The sequence below is a fragment of the Schistocerca serialis genome, chromosome 8, assembly GCF_023864345.2.
Source record: "Schistocerca serialis cubense isolate TAMUIC-IGC-003099 chromosome 8, iqSchSeri2.2, whole genome shotgun sequence".
NCBI lineage: Eukaryota > Metazoa > Arthropoda > Insecta > Orthoptera > Acrididae > Schistocerca > Schistocerca serialis.
This window is the reverse complement of record NC_064645.1, coordinates 303,063,954-303,078,526: the sequence shown is the minus strand read 5'-3', so window position 1 is coordinate 303,078,526 and position 14,573 is coordinate 303,063,954. Positions and strand designations below refer to the sequence as shown.

At 43.1% G+C, this 14,573-nt stretch overlaps 1 protein-coding gene across 1 annotated transcript in view; it reads right to left on the bottom strand.

Moving 5' to 3' along the window:
• The window catches only part of LOC126416985 (uncharacterized), a 40,447-nt gene extending 26,534 nt beyond the window's left edge, over positions 1-13,913 (bottom strand). The window contains exon 1 of the mRNA XM_050084869.1: positions 13,809-13,913. The gene's annotated coding sequence lies outside the window, so the exon portion shown is untranslated. The remainder of the gene's footprint in view (positions 1-13,808) is intronic.
• Between the last annotated feature and the right edge of the window lie 660 nt (positions 13,914-14,573).

Below are 14,573 nucleotides of genomic sequence, written 5' to 3'. Positions count from 1 at the left end.
CTTAAAAACAGAATTGTGGATAACAAAGTAAATGAGGTTCAAAAATTCTGCTACCTAGGCGGCAAAATAACCCATGATGGACGGAGAAAGGAGGACGTAAAAAGCAAAGAGAGCATTCCTGGCCAAGAGAAGCCTGCTAGCATAAATTTCAGCAAGAAAATTCTGAGAATGTACGTTTGGAGCATAGAATTATATGTTAGTGAAATATGGACTGTGGGAAAACGGAACAGAAGAGAATCGAAGCCTTTGACGTGGGGTGCTATACAAGAATGGTGAAAAGTAGGTGGACTGAGAAGGTAAGGAATGAGAAGGTTCTCCGCAGGATCGCCGAGGAAAGGAGTATGTAGTAAACACCCGACTATTCGCTGGGCTGGATCAGAAAACACTTGTTGTAGCCCGAAGGCTCGGACTAGTGACAAGCTGAGGCCAGCTTCATAGCGTGTACCGTCACCGGACCACCGAGGAAGGGTTCTAACAACATTCGTTATCAGAATTTTGGTGTTCCACTGATAGTGACTGGTGTCCTGTGAGGCTAACCATGGCTAAATTAGTGTTGCCAAGCTTCATAGGCTATGCAACGTTACGACAGTGCGGCCTGGCTGTATTTGTGTTTCTAATGTTATCAGTAAAACTACAAACAATTGCCACTAGATTTGTTTTGTTATTTTAACGATCTTGGTCACTATGATCTGTTGTATGTTTTACAAAGGTTAATAGCTTCTATTTAATTTGATGAGCACACAAATTCAGAGCATTGATCTTTTGGGGGTTAAAATAAAGTTGTCTAATTTCATAACCTGGTTTATTCCCATATTTTAATGAGACAGTCTTCTGAATACTGTAGTACAGGCAATTTACTGCGGGATGTTCTCAGATTCGTCAGGTAGAGTACGCGTCAGTCTTGCAGACAGAAGTCAGCTGCAAATTGTTTAGTCCAGTTATATTAACTTTCCGGTATCATTTTGACGTTTGATTCATCACTCTCCTGTTATTGGTTATACGACATTCACAGTATACACTGTGTCGATTATGAAGGGTGTAACATAAAGGCACTCCCCAACTTTCAGGACACTACTCTCACACAGAGAATATTTAAAAAAGATTGTGTCGTCCCTTGTTTTAGTGCAGATTACGGATGAGACGTCTTTTCAACTTGATCAGACTGTACACTTTCAAAATTAACACGTCAGTCCTCAAGCTACTGTCAAAGCTTGTCATCAACGATGATTTTCTGTCAGTTTGTGGCCTGGAATTGTTGGTGTCTGAAGCAGCACCTCGTATTCTTCAGTCAAGGCTTAACAGACCAATGTTTTTTTAGAGAATACCCTATCTGATCACCTAGAAGATGTAACTTTACCAGTACAACGAAACGTCTTTCCCCTATCATTTCTATGTTAAAGACAGACAACTTTTTTATTACAGGCACTGTGGTAGATGGATGGGAAGAGGTGAATCATTTCCTTGGCATCCACGTTCTACAGGTCTAAGATCTTTGGATTTTTATTTGTATGGCAATGGAAGACTCGTGTCGAACCCCGATATAATATGTAGATAGTTTTGCTGCCAGTATTGTGGAGGGCTGTGAAACAATACACGATACCCCTGGAATACGTCAGCGCATAAAGGATTCAGTTTGACGGTGGATTGGTGCGTGTATCAACACTAACGAAGTGCATTTTGAATATTTAGTGTAAGGAGATGATTTTTGTTGTGTCCAGGTAGTTCTGTTCTCAGAGAAGAGAGTAAGAAGAGCACGTTCCGTAGACACTTCTTCCTCATGACTTTGCTGCTACAGACATGATAATTAGATCCACATTCCACATCAAAGGTATAGTGGATACCTTAACTATGATCTTGCGCTTCGTTGTGCGAACAGGGAACGCGAAGAACGGAAAAGCCCAGAATCCGACAACATTTCTTAAGGAATCCTGCATCATGCAGTTCCTCAGATATTGTCTTCTTTAACATCGATTACTAGTAATCACACATACTAGAGTGTATTCCGGCGATCTGGAAAACATCAAGAGCAGTAATTATTAAAAAGGGTGACGACCAATACGCTTCAGACTATAAGAGCTACCGACCAATACACCGCCCATCAACACACTGGCCGAAGTCCAACAGAGGCCCCTGTGTGACCTTCACATGACAAACAGCTTCATTTGGTGCACCAGACTTACCTTGGCTTAAAAAAAGTACAAGCCGATTATCGAGACAATAAATAGGGCTACAACTTCGGTGGAGAGCACTTCTAGTAAATACCCAGTAGCTGTAATGGAGTATATCACAGGCTCTTTTTTCACAAGACAGCATTATTTACATCTTTATCAAATGACTGCACAAAAATAGATGTCATAGTATCAGTTTCTAATGGTAACTGAAAATTACTTTCATTTCCTTCTAACTAGCCAGGTTTATTGACAAAATAGGATCTAGTATTTTATGGATTTTTGTAATTGGCGCACAAGTATTAAAATAAAATTTTAAGTCGTAATACTAATACTTATCACCTTATTTTTTCGGCATGTACTACAAACAGTTAACTTAGAAAAATTATAGGTGCTCTGTTAAACTTAACGTACAGACACTCTTTTTTTGTTTTCCTCATTGATTCACCTTCACTGCCCCCCCCTCTCACCCCCTCCCCAGACTCCCTTTGGGCCATTAATATTCCGTTCCATCTTCCCTAGCACCTCTTCTCCATGCCCTTCCAGTCCTGTTGGAAGTGCTCTTCTCTATAATTCCCAGATTTCAAGGGAAGTAGTTAACATGTGCATGCAGAAAGTGAACTATTACACTCACGCTAAAATGCAACTTCCTCAAATTGTCCAACATGGTTTTTGCAATGTTCTTATACTTTGGATGGTTTTTATTCCCTAGAAAGAATTCAGTAATAGATCTGGAATCAATAGATGCAACTTTTAATCTTCCAATTTTTATATACTTATCACCTTATTTTTTCGGCATGTACTACAAACAGTTAACTTAGAAAAATTATAGGTGCTCTGTTAAACTTAACGTACAGACACTCTTTTTTTGTTTTCCTCATTGATTCACCTTCACTGCCCCCCCCTCTCACCCCCTTCCCAGACTCCCTTTGGGCCATTAATATTCCGTTCCATCTTCCCTAGCACCTCTTCTCCATGCCCTTCCAGTCCTGTTGGAAGTGCTCTTCTCTATAATTCCCAGATTTCAAGGGAAGTAGTTAACATGTGCATGCAGAAAGTGAAGTATTACACTCACGCTAAAATGCAACTTCCTCAAATTGTCCAACATGGTTTTTGCAATGTTCTTATACTTTGGATGGTTTTTATTCCCTAGAAAGAATTCAGTAATAGATCTGGAATCAATAGATGCAACTTTTAATCTTCCAATTTTTATATTCTCAATTTCCATCATCAATAATTTTTCTTCTTTACTAAAGATAAGTTCGTTGAAAGTTACTTAAAGCAGAATCCACCTTTTGGAAGAACCGTTACAAACTGCTTCAGCAGGCCCAGTTTGACATGTAGTGATGCCAAAAGTATTTTCTGTTGTCTACTAGAGATTCCTGCAGGATACTTTTAGCCACAGAAACAAAATTCTTTGATTTGGTCATTGCTGAACACCCCAATATTTTGCATTGTCCAGTTGCCGCACTCACGAAAAAAAAGGAAATTTACGTGTACCCTTGCAGTCTTAACATAATCTCTATTTCTAAATACAGAATAAACTACACTGAAGCGCCAAAGAAACTGGTACTGGCACGTGTATTTAAACACAGATATATAAACAGGCAGAATACGGCGCTTCGGTCGGCAACTCCTATATAAGACAACAAGTGTCTGGCGCAGTTGTTATCTCGGTTACTGCTGCTGTTATTAGAATTTAAGTAAGTTTGAAAGTGGTGTTATAGTCGGCGACGAGCGACTGGACACAGCATCTCCAAGACAGCGATAAAGTGGGGATTTTCCTCTACGACCATTTCACGGGTGTATCGTGAATATCAGGAATCCGGTAAAACACCAGATCTCCGACATAACTGCGCCCGGAAAAAGATCCTAGAAGAACGGGACCAACGACACCTGAAGAGAACCGATACACGTGACAGAAGTGCAACCATTCCGCACACTGGTGCACATTTCATTGTTGAGGCATCAACAGGTGTCAGCGTGGGAACCATTCAACGGAACATCATCGATATGGGCTTTTGGAGCCGAAGGCCCACTCGTGTACTCTTGATGACTTCACGACACGAAGCTTTACGCCTCGCCTGAGCCCATCAACACCAATGTCGGACTCTTAATGACTGGAAACCTGTTGCCTGGTCGACGAATATCGTTTCAGATTGTATCGAGCGGATGGACATGCACGGATATGGAGACAACCTCTTGAATCCATCGACCCAGTATGTCATTAGGGACTGTTTAAGCAAGTAGAGGCTCTAGAATGGCCTGGGGCGTGTGCAGTTGGGGTGATGTGGAACCCCTGATACGTCTAGCAACGACACTGACAGGTGAACCGTACGTAAGCATCCTGTTCATGTCCGTTGTGAATTCCGACGGACTGGGGCAATTCCAGCAGGACAATGCGACTCCCCAAACGTCCAGAATTGCTACATAGTGGATACAGGAACACTCTTCTGAGTTTAAACACTTCCGTTGGCCACCAAACATGAACATTGTTGGGCATATCTGGGATACCTTGCAATGTGCCGTTCAGAAGAGATCTCCAATCCCTCCTACTCTTTACGAATTTATGGGCAGCTATGAAGAATTTGTGGTATCAGTTTCCCCCATCATTATTTCAGACATTGGTAGAGTCCATGCCACGTCATGCTGCGGTACTTCTGCGAGATTGCGGGGCCCTACAGGATATTAGGCAAGTGTTCCAGTTTCTTGGGCTCTTCAGTGTATATTCCATTATTAAAAACCGAATGTGATAGAAGAAAACTAAGAACATTTTTCAAATCAGCATAAAAGTTAGTAAGAAAACACCTTTACATTCAGTCATCTGATATCATACAGCCTGGTGAAATCTCTGGTAGTCTGCGATGTCTTCCTGGGAACAGAGCTCCAAACCTCTAAATGCCTGTGCTCTTTAGGACGGACTGTTGAGTAGCGGGCTGGATGAGTAGGGTGATGCACACACATAAAAAAATCGTTTTCCATTACCCAGGTTCCCAGAACTGCTGAAGATAGATGTCGACTGTGAATATTGTGTCACAGGCTCAGTCCCTTTGACTTTTCAGAGATGTCACTAAACCCGCCCAAAGATGTAAATAACAATGCATGAGCAGCGCCTATTAGACGGAGGAGGTCCGACAGCCGATCAGGTCCATTCATTCCACCAGGGAAGAGGTACACGGCTTCTGTTGTCTGTAGTTCAGCCAAGGCTAGACGGTCAATACAGCGGTTCGATCTCCTCCGCATTGTTACTTTGTGCCAGGAAGGGCTCTCAACAAGGGAAGTGGCCAGTCGTCCCGGAGTGGACTAAAGCGATATTGTTGGGACATGGAGGAGATACAGAGAGACAGGAACTGTCGATGACTTGCCTCGTTCAGGCCGCCGAAGGGCTTCTACTGCAGTGGATGACCGCTACCTACGGATTATGGCTCGGAGGAACCCTGACAGCAACGACACCATGTTGAATAATGCTTTTCGTGCCACAGGACGTCGTGCTACGACTCAAATTGTGTGCAATAGGCTGCATGATGCACATCACTCCCGACGTCCATGGCAATGTCCATCTGCAAACCACAATACCGTGCAGCGCATGGGTCCAACAACGTGCCGAATGAACCGCTCAGGATTGACATCACGTTCTCTTCCTTCACTAATTAGTGTCGCATGTGCCTTCAACCAGACAATCGTCGGAGACGTGTTTGGAGGCAATCTGGTCAGGCTGAACGCCTTAGACACACTGTCCAGCGAGTGCAGCAAGGTGGAGGTTCTCTGGTGTTTTGGGGTGGCATTATGTGGGGCCCGATAGCTGAATGGTCAGCGTGAGGGACTGCCGTCCTCAGAGGTCCAGATTCGATTCCCGGATGGATCGGGGATTTTCTCCGCTCAGGGACAGGATGTGTTCATCATCATTTCATCCCCATCCAACGTGCAGGTCGCCCAATGTGGCGTCGAATGTAACATGACCTGCACCAAGGCGGCCTGACCTGCCCCGTAAGGGGCCTCCCGGTCAATGACGCCAAACTGTCATCATATGTGGGGCCGACGTACGCCGCTGGTGTTCTTGGAAGGCGCCATAACGGCTGTACGATACGAGAATGCCATCCTTCGACCAATAGTGCAACTTTCTCGGCAGCATATTGGCGAGGCATTCGTCTTAATGGACGACAATTCTCGCCCCCATTGTGCCCATCTTGTGAACGACTTCCTTCACGATAACGACATCGCTCGACTAGAGCGGCCATCATGTTCTCCAGACTTGAACCCTATCGACCTTGCATGGGATAGAAGTGCTGTTTCTGGACGACGTGACCCACCAACCACTCTGATGGATCTGCGCCGAATCGCCGTTGAGGAGTGGGACAATCTGGACCAACAGTGCCTTGATAAACTTGTGGATAGTATGCCACGACGAATAGACGCATGCATCAGTGCAAGAGGACGTGCTACTGGGTATCAGAGGTACCGGTGTGTACAGCAATCTGGGTCATCACTTCTGAAGGTCTCGCTGTATTGTGGTACAACTTGCAATGTGTGGTTTTCATAAGCAATAAAAAGGGCGGAAATAAGGTTTATGTTGATCTCTATTCCAATTTCCTGTACAGGTTCCGGAACTCTCGGCACCGAGGTGATGCAAAACATTTTTTGATGTGTGTATATGACATCGTCACGTACGCGGGTACGCGGACGCGGTTCTGTTACTTGTCACAGGAGACGCGAGGACATAGTTGGCTCAAAAACAAGTGTTATATCACTGATGGGGCATTAAGAACAAACTCACAGTAGCTGATCAAAAGACTATCTCCATCTGGAGAGCCACTCTCAAATTATAATGGAGCTCCATTCACAGAAGTAAAGAGAGTAGATGTTTAGGGTTGTAAACGACGAAAAAAGAAATTTCTCATCTCATGTCAGTCAAGTCACAGAAAAAGCTTTCAAAACTTTGTACATGCTCCTTCGAATTGGATGTGTGAGTTAAATAACATTTGGCAGCTGCGATATGCACGATATTGCTATCTATTTTGCTGTTGTTGGATTCGCAGCAAGCGTGTGGGCTGCGTTTTTAAGGCGCGAAGGAAACTAAGCCGTATGCAGCGAAAAGTGCATCTGATATTTAAGGGATTGTTTGATATACCACTGGAAAGCTGTTAAAATTTCTTGGACTATATCCTGCCGACATTATCGTTAGCTATCGAGCAGCGTGCTATTGGATGTTGAGAAGGTTGAGGGAGACCACTAGGGAAAATATCACGAATGAATTGCAGCTTACATCCTGAAGAAACAATCCGTAGCAATAAGGATCCTGGCAGTCGCTTTTATCAAATGGTTCCCGACGTTCTTGGAAGTAAGAAATTGCATAATTAGTGTTGCAGTATTGTGTGACACAACGGCCACCAAAGTGCGTTAGTACTGTTCGTGTTTAATGTTGTTACCAGGCCTGGCGGGGTATATGAGGGGCATGAGCAGCTTCGGATGTTGAGTAATCATTATGGAGGACACAGAGATGCCACCTTCCCGTGTGATACAGAGTTATCAGCATCCCAAAGAGTTCCAAAGAGGTCTTGATGTAGGTCTCCATTTGGCGTGCTTGTCTAGACGTGTAAATATGTAGATTTGTGGGGAATTCGGATGTGACAATGGCCTGGTGTTGGACTGCATGGGAAATAAGGGCAGGAATAGTCACCGTAAATGTCGACCAAGACAGACCATCGCAGTAGTGGATGGGCATTTTGTGCACCATGCACATCGTAACTCCTTCACATCTGTGTAGCCGTCCGAAAATAAGCAAAGCGATGGTCTCCCTTAAACATTTCATGGCATCGCGCTCCACTGACCGGAGATTAGCCGCAGCTGGACTAGGGAATTACCGTCGTATGTACGGGCTACCGTTAACATCAAAACACAAACGGCTGCGTTTGGAATGGTGCCTTGATCGGGAAGTATCGACCGGGAAGCATGGACCTCGGGAAGCATGAATATCGTCGCATTGTGTTCAGGAAAGAATCGCGGTTTTATTCTATCTCGGATGACCGTCGTCGGCAAGCGTGGTGGCGATCTTGGCAGAGGTTCTGCCAGTGGATTAGAGACGAAGAGTGTTGTTACTCTTGACGTCATGGTATGGGGAGTCATCGGATATCACTTCTAGTCACGGCTAACAGTGTTTGAGGGAACAGTAAAGATACAACGGTATCGTGCGTACTTATGTACCGGGTGATCAAAAAGTCAGTATAAATATGAAAACTTAATAAACCACGGAATAATGTAGATAGAGAGGTAAAAACTGACACACATGCTTAGAATGACATGGGGTTTTACTAGAACAAAAAAAAAAAACACCCCATATTGCTAGACGCGTGAAAAATCTGTTGCGCGCGTCGTTTGGTGACGATCGTGTGCTCAGCCGCCACTTTCGTCATGCTTTGCCTCCCAGGTCACCAGACCTCAGTCCGTGCGATTATTGGCTTTGGGGTTACCTGAAGTCGCAAGTGTATCGTGATCGATCGACATCTCTAGGGATGCTGAAAGACAACATCCGACGTCAATGGCTCACCATAACTCCGGACGTGCTTTACAGTTCTGTTCACAACGTTATTCCTCGACTACAGCTATTGTTGAGGAATGATGGTGGATATATTCAGCATTTCCTGTAAAGAACATCATCTTTGCTTTGTCTTACTTTGTTATGCTAATCGTTGCTATTCTGATCAGATGAAGCGCCATCTGTAGGACATTTTTTGAACGTTTGTATTTTTTTGGTTCTAATAAAACCCCATGTCATTCCAAGCATGTGTGTCAATTTGTACCTCTCTATCTACATTATTCCGTGATTTATTCAGTTTTCAAATTTATATTCACTTTTTGATCACCCGGTACTACACTTCATGCGACAGTATCGTGATGCCACTTTTAAAAGGACAGTATTCGTCCACACAGGGTGCGTGCCTCTCCGAACTGACTGCGTGATGATGGGGAACTACTATGGCCACCAAAATATTCAGATCTGTCCCTGATAGAGCATGTGAGACACCAGCTCGGACATCAGTTCTGTCCTAGTGCCATTGGTTCAAAATCGTTCAAATGGCTGAACCCGCGACCGTAGCTGCGGCGTGGTTCCGGACTGAAGCGCCTAGAAGAGCTCGACCACAGCGCCATTATTCAGGATTTCAAGGACGACTTACAAGCGTCTTTGCCTCGGGCAAGGATGTGTGTGATGTCCTTAGGTTAGTTAGGTTTAAGTAGTTCTAAGTTCTAGGGGACTTATGACCACAGCAGTTGAGTCCCATAGTGCTCAGAGCCATTTGAACCATTTGAACAAGCGTCTTGTCTCAGGGGTGGATGTAACAGTTTTGTGACACCTTTCCCGACCGAGTCGGTGCTTGCAACCAGGTGAGACGGGGAGTTACGTCATACTGATAAGTGGTCGCATACTGCCAAGTGCTTTATAAATCAGATTCGATTTTGTAATCACTAAAATTACATCACGCTCCCTTACTAAGTTAAGAACTTTTATTTTGTTTCCTCCTCCGCTTCTGGGTACTTAATTTTATTGTCAGGCATTGTACATTAAACACACATGTTGAATAATTTCTTTTCTTTTGCATCTCGTATTTCTTTTTAAATTGGGAAAGATAATTATTGTTGCTGTAAATAGATTTATGTTGATACATATAACTAAATACCCGGCGACCTATATCAGACGCGAGGACTGGACCTCCAACGAGTTCCGCAAAGCAATTAGAATTGCTAGTGCATAGAGTGGGTGCTGTGACTCGAGTTTTACTGAGACTGGCAGGCATCCAATGTGTAATACAGTTAGAATCATAATTAATTCTGAAAACTGGTGAAGATATATTCTAGAGGTTCTCCACACTCCGCCGGACACCACCAGAAGATAGCTGGACGGTTGCCAACCGAAATATTGAGGCAAGAATTCAACATGATCGGACTGCCATCTCGAAACCTCATAGAATATTTAGTACGCTGAGAAAACTTCAAGAATCATATGGTGGAGGCATGTTTATATTATATTGGAGGTATAACTGTAACATTTCATGTTTATTTCAATTACTAACCTTTTTCCCTTATTATAATTAGTGTGATACGAAACTGAAAAACCAGCACTGGTGTTTCTAAGTCCTGTTACAGGCAACCAAGGAACAGGAGTCTTAATTGATGGCTTCAGTAAATGAACCAAAAATGTTCACAAATAAGCACCAACTCTAGAGAGTGAATATATGGCACAAGGAGTGGGAGATCAGTGATTAAGAGCGTCGTGTGTCTCCTTTCTCCGTGACAGATCGCCTGAAGACGTAAGATGTCGACCTTAGCCAAAACTCGGTTCTCTTTTTGACCAGCCACAGTCCTCTATGTGAACCTACACTCGTGAACTTAAGTCAAAGAGTTGAAAGTACCTGCGGGCATTTGGCTCCCATAGACATATTACAGCTTGCACTGTGAACGTTTTACACTTGAGATGAAAGCGCTACCACCGTCAGGGGACAGTGGAGAGTCAGACAGGAGCCTTGACGAATAGGGCGCACTAAGCAGAACTGCTGCGTCATCTTAACAAACGCGACAGGTACAGACAGACATGACCATGAGTCGCACAAAGGACACATTCGGAGGACATGGTGGCACGTGGAATCGGCGGAATACTGACACCGATACAAACGAGGGGATGTACACTGAGGCCCACGAGAAAAACAGGCCGCGGCGCTTACGTCACGAAGGTAGTCCTGAACTCGCTCGCTCGCTCAGCTGAGCAGACAAAATGCGTTTCTGAACCTGTTAACTCGCGGCTGGGCGTGTAAGTACTAACGAGAATTGCATCTTCCACTGGAATCTGCTATTTGAAGTCTTACTGATTAACACTAGTACAGCAAAATTTAATTTAAGATCAATACTCGATATAAATGGTACAACGGCTTGTTTATAGCATTTAGTCTCTTCTGCTTAACAGTACTCATTATATGCTGGAAGTGGTGCCTTATACAACTGATGGTCATTTTAGTATGATTTTATTTTATTGTACGCCAGTACAGCCGTAACAAAATATAAGCTGGCCCATGGACTTCCCATGATTATAGGATTAATAACAGTAAGATTCCTTAATAGCGGATTCCAGAAAAAGATTCAGTTTTCGTTTGTACGGACACGCCTAATTACGAGTTAACAGGTGTTGAGACGTAGTTTGTCTGCTGATTTGAGCGAGCGAGCGAGCGCAGGACTACCTTCGTGACGTACGCGCCACCGCCTGTCTTTCTCGTAGGTCTCGATGTACACACACGCACACACACACACACACACACACACACACACACACACACACACAGAGAGAGAGAGAGAGAGAGAGAGAGAGAGAGACAGGGATGCTGACAGTTAGTAGTAGCGACAGACGCTGATACAATAGGGCATAGAGCACAAGTATAAGGTAGGTACAATACAGGCTGTATGGACTTAGTGTAACAAGAGCCAGACGCGATGGGTATGAGATCAGTACGACCACCGTAACTACTCTGAAAGCTGGTCTTAACGAAGATACAACATCGAAAATAAAAAAGAGGTTATATGTATACCACATGTCCAGTCGACGTATTATATTCATATAATGCGTGTTAGGAATGTGTGCAATTAGTTTGACTGTAATGTTTCGTTCTATTGTATATGTAAGAACTTAAAACTATTTAGATGACCAGGACCTGAGTACGGAAACCTGTTTGAGGACAGAGCGCTATCAACCGCATTATCTGCTCAACCCAGTCAGCCCCTCCTAAGTTGCAGGACTGACCAGATCACAAGTAGGTAAGACAGAGAGACCATTTCCAATAGAACTACATTTACTAAAGTATGCCACAATAGAGCTTCCTACGTTCTTCCTTTGTTGAATCACCGGAGCTGGGTACACACACTATCGTGAGAAAAACTAGAGAAGTTGAACTATGAGAAATATTATAGACTTCCTAAGAATCAATTTTATTGACGTCGATTATTCGTACATGATCGAATTAGAAATATTTATGCTGTTGTAGGTTTTATCTGGGAAATATTTGTTCAATGATTTACGTCCATGCACAGGCAGCAGCTAATCACCGATATCCTACCAAGGCATTTTACAAAGTAAGTAATATTACGTAAAGTTACGCGAATTTTTTCCGACACATGAAACCAAAGCTGACTGTGGAGTAGTTCGATTGGTGGTCTCCACAATCAGTTTAGCTTTCGTATGTCTCGCAAAACGGGGAAAAGTTTTCGCATAACTTTACGTGATATTATCTACGTGATAAGATGGTAAAGCAGGATACCGGTGATTGGCGGCTATCCATGCACTCACGTATTTAAATTGAATCGCTGTATATGTTATTGGTTTCCCAGGTACGTATATCTGACAATGGTATCTATATTCCGAAATCGATTATATGCGGTGCATAAGTAATCGATATAAATTATATGCAGCTTTATAAAGTCTGTAATATTTCACGTACCTAGTAAACTGCAGCTGCGTGCCCCAGAGAAGTCGTCGTCAGCAATGCTGGACACAGTAAGAGCCAAACAAAAATTCGTTTACAGCATTATAATTTCTGACTACTAGATGAAAAATGTCGAAAGACTGTGTCTCCCTTACTCGCGGGAAAATAATTTCTTACTCTTCCAGATATCCAATATGATTCTATGCTTATCCTTCTGACTGGAGGTTTGAGGGACTTCGGTTGTTCACTTAAGTAATACAACGGAACACCTACAACCGTCCTTACGATGTTATTTACTATACCAGTTTCGGTGCTTCAGGTCATAACTGATGTGAGGAGGTTAACTCCAATGGTATTCCCGATTCCATCAGTGGCCAGTTGGTAGTTGAAGGTTAGAGCCACAACATCTTTGTTACAGGTAGTATGCGAAAACCAGTTCATAGATATTGGTTACTGATGGAATGGGGTGTAATATTGGAGTTAACCCTCTCACCGTCGGTTAAGACTTGAAGGTGGTGTACTGAAGCACCGAAACAGTAGCCACATAATAAATAATATCGTAAGGACGGTTGAAGGTGTTCCATTTTATTAAATACAATATTTTAGTGCTATCATGTACACTGATGCTATCAAACTAAGCAAAATTTTAATTAATTAAAATGCTGCTGTAGAACACCGATGGAAGACGTCAGTATTGTGGTGAAGGTGAAACAAAATAATTTTTTTTATATTCAACGTTTTTTTACGCTAATGAACATCACAAAGCTATTAACGTGCAGTAACATCAGCTTTGACTTCCGTACTCAAAAATAAAAGCGGTTGGAAGTGAAATTACGCTTTGAGGCTTTTAAATTTACAAGTACTCCATTTTCAACTCGTTAACAAAACATGAGGTAATAGCTTATTATGCAGCTCATCAGCAGGTTATGAAGAAAAGAAAAACATCTATGAAATATAGCAACATCAGCTAATAACTAAGTGTGCGAGTTGTAACAGTTCGAATGTTTTCATTATTCAAAAAATGTTTGAAGAGTGATAGTGACAAAATTTTTCAGACATAATTCATGCACGTGCACATCGGTTTCAGGCACATTGTCTTTTTGTTTTACTACTCTATGCTTGTCATAGCATCTTACATACTGAAACTTGCATCTATTCTGAAAAGACAAGATAATCTTACCGCGCCTATTTCTCTGGAGCGCGCAGTGAGCGCCGAGGATGTAGCTGGAGCTGCAACTGCCTCACAGAGCCCTCTCCCGCCACAGAAAGCTATTTAACATCTCAGGTGCGTGCCGCTGTCCGCTTTCTTTCCGTGATTTAAGCATGTTTTAATCACCATGGGTCCACAAACTCTGTTACCCGACAATTATTTTCATGTTACGAGCGGCGAATTTTATGACGACTTCGGAAAAACTGATAGTCACTTCTTGTCGCCTCTGCATACCAAATGAAACCTCGTCGTGGTACCTGCCCCGTAATTAACATCTCTATAAATATGTCAATGTTCTAACTGTCATTCTTTTGTCCTTTGGTCAGTGAAGATAAGCGGAGTAAATCATTTATTTGCATCCTTCAGCAGGGCTCAATTTCGGTCGGAACGCACCGCAATGGCGTTCCGGCACTAATTAGAAAATGTTTCCTGATCTCACTGGAAAACGTCGGCAGCATAGTTTTAAAATAGTACACTCGTATTAAATCGTAACGGAAATATAGTTCGCCGCTGAGCTGGCACCAGTGAATGTGAGAGGAAAGCGATGGGTCTGGGCATGGGACGAGACATTGCGTGTGAGTGTGTGTGTGTGTGTGTGTGTGTGTGTGTGTGTGTGTGTGTGTTTGTATGCTTGTGTGTCTGTGTACGATATACCAAAGATAAGTTGAGCTTCGTTCCGAACTTGTGACTGGCATATATCGGTAAACCTCGTAATGGCTGTCTTTTGTTTACGAC